The 6,031-nt window shown below is 48.2% G+C and overlaps 1 protein-coding gene across 1 annotated transcript in view; it reads left to right on the top strand.

The window, feature by feature from the left end:
• Nucleotides 1–528: 528 nt before the first annotated feature.
• LOC310813378 (collagen alpha-3(VI) chain-like) overlaps nucleotides 529–6,031 on the top strand; it is a 92,367-nt gene continuing 86,864 nt past the window's right edge. The window contains exon 1 of the mRNA XM_083682342.1: nucleotides 529–649. The gene's annotated coding sequence lies outside the window, so the exon portion shown is untranslated. The remainder of the gene's footprint in view (nucleotides 650–6,031) is intronic.

Raw genomic sequence — 6,031 nt, 5'->3', positions numbered from 1 at the left:
AAGACGGGAAGACTGATAACTCAATCATGCTGTTCTTGTTTTTTCTTTTCTGTTTGAAATATATCCGGATCTCAGGTACTGCCAGGTTATCCACTAAGGGCGATGCAGAGAAGGAGCAAGAAAGGAAGGGAGGGCTGGATGGATGGATGGAAGAGGGGGGGGAGCAGAAGAGAATCCCGCTCCAGGTTTGTGACATCATCCTCCCGGTTGCTCCCATCCAGACCAAACAGGGCTGTGCGTCTGTTTCTCGTTTAACACTCCTTTTCTTTTTCCTTTTTTCTTTTTTTCCCCTCCTCCCTCCTTCCCTCAATCCCTCCTAGGAGAAAGTGGGAGGAGGAGGAAGAGAGGGGTGGCAGGGCTCCAGGAGCTGAGGACTTTGTCCCGTCACAGGCTTGCATCGAGGCCACAGCTCCACTGGTGAGCGACTAGGAGGGTATCTATCTGTCTCAGATAGTCTGTCAGTAGGCTGTTATCTGCTTCATCTCCACCTTCCCTGGGGAGGACCAGGACCAGCCAGGACCAGCCAGCAGCAGTACAGAGGGGAATACCAGGAGGATAATGACCTAAGGGCCAACCCAGATCCAGTTGTCATTTTACAGATTGTTTTTCTTGAACCAAAGACTGTGGAATACAGCTATTTCAGCTCAGGGTAAGTGTGGTGAAGCCTCTTGGAATGTTGTAACGGTTGCAGTAGTTCTCCAAAGCAGTGAAAGTTAGAGAAAGAAAGTGGTGGGGATGGCTTTTCCACAGTTTTAGAACACACACAACTTGAATGTTTTATTTTTTATTTTTTATGTCATTGCAAGTTTTTGTTTTGTCCTTAAGTTTGACCCCCTGTGAAGTCATGTGTAAGATGGGACCTCTCATTTGAACATATGAGTGTATGACTGTGTGCCATAATCATAGGTTTTCTTTGACATGTTGACTTTTGGCTCATAAATATCAGCCTGCCATGTGTGTGACTGGAGAGTGATACCTATACTTAGAGGGTGAGAGGAGTGGAAGGGCTAGAGGTGAGCCACAGCCAGGGCGCAGAGATGCAACGCCTCAAGACATGTGGTGAGCAGTGGAGAGGAGAGGGTAGGAGAGGAGAGAAGAGGAGAGGAGAGGAGAGGAGAGGAGAGGAGAGGAGAGGAAAGGGCAGGAGAGGAGAGGAGAGGAGAGGAGAGGGCAGGAGAGGAGAGGAGAGGAAAGGGCAGGAGAGGAGAGGAGAGGAGAGGAGAGGAGAGGAGAGGAGAGGAGAGGAGAGAAGAGGGCAGGAGAGGAGAGGAGAGGAGAGGAGAGGAGAGGAGAGGAGAGGAGAGAAATGCAGCCATTTCACATGAACATATTGCATGGTCTCTGCAACCTTGCATTCAGTGCATGTATTGAATAACCTTCTGAGCGCCGAGGAAACTCCCTGAAATGCCATGCAGCATCAAAGTGTCAGATCACAGTGGAGATAGTTTATCTGAACCAGAGTTGTGAACATATAAGGCGCTGCATAGACAGAAGAGTCGCGCGCCAGAGAGGTCTTAACGAGAGGAGGCTGGTGGAGGTAGAAATCGGAGGACGGGCTCATTGTAATTGTAATTGTAAATGAGCCCATCTTCCGATTTCTACCTCCACCAGCCTTCACTGTTCTTAATATAGTGTTGATTAAACCGTGTATTAAGGCCTTATTTGAGTCGGGCACCTATTGAACATCCACAGTAAAACAAAAGCGTTCATTGCTCATGTTAAAGTCACATCTTTTGTTTGTTTATTTCTGTGCATTTTGCATTATCATAAGTCGCCTCCTGCAGCTGTTTAATTGTGAGAATACAATTCATTAGAGATGAGCCTAGCCGTGCAGCTAGTTGATCCTGAAGAGTCAGTCTAGCGTTATCTCCAGCATGTCAGGTTGAGTCTCCACATTGGCGTGAGCACCACCAAGCGCTCAGCGGTCGAGAGAGGAGATGTTTTCGGTGCAAAAACCACACCCTCTGGAGCCAATGCGAGAGTGGAAAGTGTGAAGAGAGAGAGAGAGAAGGGGGGGGGGAGAGGGGGAAAGAGAGAAAGAGAGAGAGAGAGAGAGAGAGCGTTTTCCACACCAGCGGCCAGATGGACTAGGCTGGGGGAACCAGGGGGAGTTGGTCCCTGGTATGAGATCCCGAGCTGCTGGGGGAAACCAGGTGTAAACCATTAATCTTCACCCTCACCCCTCAAGGTTGTCCAAGTGGAGACACTGGAATTCAACCCTGCCATTCTGTAGGTGTTTTATTGTGTGCACCGGGATCTCAACAGAAAATCAAGTGATTCTACCCTCCCGCTTAAGTAAATGCAGAATTGAGTTGCATTCAAAACTCAGAACACTTGTGTTATGAGCTTCTGCTGCCTGAAATAGTTGCTTTCATGGGTTGATGTGGCCAGTGCTACACGACCAAGGACCAAGAAAATGTTGTTTCGGTAAAAGTAAGCAGAGGCGAGCTAAGAGGAGAAGAATTTCTCAGCCCAAAGTGGTGTAAAGTTTGTCCTTAATAGGTCTACGTTGCTTCATAAGTGCTAGGCCTATCTCTCTTCTTCACTTGACTCCAGACAGTGACTGCTGTCCTTCCCCAGTCAGGGAAGCTGTTATCTGGGCTAGGCCATTGGCAGGGCAGTTGTTTTGTAAATCAGCCTGGGTCTCGTGCTTTATCGCTCCTCCGCGCTCCCCACTGTGTGCGTGTGTTTGTGTGTGTGTGTGTGTGTGTGTGTGTTTGTGTGTATTTTCCACAGAGAGAGACAAGTGGGGGTTTGGAACCATTTACAAAAAAGGCTCCTCTGAAAGAACTCGTCAAAGGTCACTGTTTTCAGAGGAAATATTTGCCCCGCCAACATAGTCCAATGAATATGCTGTACAGACCAAGCAATCACTCATGTTAATGGTGGACGTCCAATTCAAGTTTGGCTAATGAGCTCAAATGTATGATAGGATAGCTCTGTTGCAATGGAGGTTGGTGGAGGCAGAAATCTGGGCAAGCCAAGCACCGCCTTTACAGCCCCCACCCCCCCCTTAGTCATTTAAATATCAATGGGGCCCCCCCCTAAAAAGTTAACATTATCTAAGTTACTGTCAACCCTGTCTAAAGCTGTTCCATCCAAACATTAGGGTGGTGTGTGTTTGTGTCCTGTAGAGAAGGGTTGACATTGTAACATATGTAAGTGTCACCATAATCATACATCTTAAAATATCCCAGTTTCTCTATGACGAGTCATACAAAGAATATCGCTGATAGTCACCCACGTTAATCGATCATATGATTGTTTGGATGTTGACCAATAGCAGTGTTTGGGGGCTCATGGGAGGGGTGGAAGGCAGACAGACGGTCCGCTGCATTGAGACACACATCTGCTAGGAGAGGGAGACAGTCTGACGTAGACCAGCTGTGGAACTGGCCGGCCTGCTTCTCTGCCTGACTGTCCTGCACTCTTTTAACTTCATAATTGATCCTCCTCTCATCTGCTGCACACATGTCATATCCTGCCAGGCTCTCTCGGGGCAGACAGACATTAATTGGCAAGATGGAAGGGAACTTTGAAGATATATAAATAGAATATAGAGTAGAATAAATCAGTGGGGAAATGGCTTAGCTTCTATTTTTTACCTGAACTTGTACAGTAGGTGCAGGGAGAGAGGCTAGTGGAGGTAGAAATCGGAGGATGGGCTCATGGCATGGAATGAGGAATGGTATCCAACATGCAAGTCATGTTGGTTGACTAGTCCTGCTGGCAGACCAGCCCCCTCAGACCAGCCCCTCAGACCTCCTCAGACCAGCCTCTCAGACCGGACCAGCCCCTCAGACCCCCTCAGACCAGCCCCTCAGACCAGACCAGTCCCTCAGACCAGACCAGCCCCTCAGACCAGACCAGCCCCTCAGACCCCCTCAGACCAGCCTCTCAGACCAGACCAGTCCATCAGACCCCCTCAGACCCCCTCAGACCAGACCAGCCCGTCAGACCCCCTCAGACCCCCTCAGACCAGCCCCTCAGACCAGCCCCCCTCAGATCAGCTCCCCTCAGACCAACTCCTCAGACCAGCCCCTCAGACCAGCAGGTTGTGGTTCAGTCCTGAGTGCTCTGGGACCCATGTGGAGTGGCATGTAGTGATATTGTGTCAACATGGTACAAACAGTGGTGGGCTTGACTGTGGTTCACACATGGGGTTGTTTGCACTAGAGAAGAGCATGAGGTGTGTGTGTGTGTGTTTAATGTCTTTGTCTGTTTAAGGGTTTATGTCCTGAATGAGTGTGTGCGGTCTTTTTAGTGTCAGTGGGGGGGGGGGGGGGGGGGTTCATTACTGCAAATTGTGGAGTCTGTGAGCAAGGGGCTGAGAGTGGGCGGTTTGAGAGGGGGAGATTTGTGTGTGTAGTGATGACTTGATTTGATGACTTGATTTGTGGATTAGAGTTGTATAGAGCCTGGGGTTTGTGGGTATCAGACCTAGAGAATGGGCTTCCTTAGTAGCCCTTTAGTTAGGAGTTTGGAATGTGTATGTTACTCTAATTACTGTTGAGAGAGCCTGGTGGGTCTGTATTTCAAATGACTGATAGAGTGCCCTGGGAGTCTTTGGTCTGTACGCCAGTGTGTGTGGTCTTCCCCTTGAAGTGTTTGTGGGATTCATCTATAAAATTAATGTTTGAGAACATCCTTTTGAACCCAAACGTCAGCCACTGTGTGCACATCAGATTCACTGGCTGTCAAACTGATAACTGTCCATATAAATACTTCTCTCCCAGTGAAACAGACACCTGTACAGACCAGGGGAGGCTGGTGGAGGTAGAAATCGGAGGGCTGGTTCACTGTAATGCATGGAATGGAATGATTCCTTATTCTGTTCCATGCATTACAATAAACCCGTCCTCCGATTTCTGCCTCCACCAGCCTTCCCTGGTACAGACTGAGAACCTTGGGGAGGGTCAGCATACTTTAGAAGACCTTTGAAGCTGTGTTTATGGAGGAAACTCACTGAACTGAAGGATAGTGAGATGATAGGGGAAACCAAGTGTCTGTGTTTTGAGCCGTGGGCCATGGGCTTGGGCCAAATCTTATATTGAGATCCATATGTCATGTTTACTATGCAGTACACCCACTGACATAATGCATGACATACTGAATGTGAATGTTTGGGTTAGGAACATGTGTCTCAGCTTAGGACCAGACCCACTGTGACTGTCTTGAATACTTTTTGTTTTGACAAGTCATTCCCTTTATCCCTTTGTCACTCTGTTAGTTCTCCATAGTAAAGTGAAATTGGCTATATTGCTTATTTGGAGAAGCTGATCAAGTCAACCAGGCATTCAGCCATGAAGATTTAGTATGAGCCAAAAGTATTACAGAAGCTACCCAAACACACACACACACACACACACACACACACACACACACACACACACACACACACACACACACACACACACACACACACACACACACACACACAGACACACACACACACACACAGACACACACACACACACACACGTATATTGTATTACCTACTGTCATTCATAACATTGGTTTGGGGTTAGAAGCAGATTTTCATGACTCTGCATGTATCACTGTGTCGTCCGGGAAATGGTTGGGGATATTGTGGAGAGACAATTGTGTGTGTTTGTTTTTTTCTCTCCACCCACTCTCTATTTTGTCCTCTATATTTAACTTGTTGTGTTGCCATTGTCTCTAGCTAACGTTGGCCTGAGCCAGAAGCTAAACAGAGCATGCTCTGTGTCGTCCCCTGTGGTGATGAGTGAGTGCCATGGTGATAACATGATGACAATGTTGGTCAGGCTGGCTCCTGCTGCAGAGAGAAGTGGCTTTCTAGTGACCATGCTAAAGACATGTGGATGAATGGACTTAGAGGCTGCTCCTGTCTGAGAGCTGGAGGATCTTAGAGACTGCTCCTGTCTGAGGGCTGGAGGTCTAGGATCTTAGAGACTGCTCCTGTCTGAGGGCTGGAGGTCTAGGAGCTTAGAGACTGCTCATGTCTGAGGGCTGGAGGTCTAGGAGCTTAGAGATGCTGCTGTCTGAGGGC

The sequence above is a fragment of the Argentina silus genome, assembly GCF_951799395.1.
Source record: "Argentina silus genome assembly, chromosome: 12".
Taxonomy (NCBI): domain Eukaryota; kingdom Metazoa; phylum Chordata; class Actinopteri; order Argentiniformes; family Argentinidae; genus Argentina; species Argentina silus.
The sequence above is the reverse complement of the archived record's forward strand: the minus strand, read 5'-3'. Positions and strand labels throughout refer to the sequence as shown.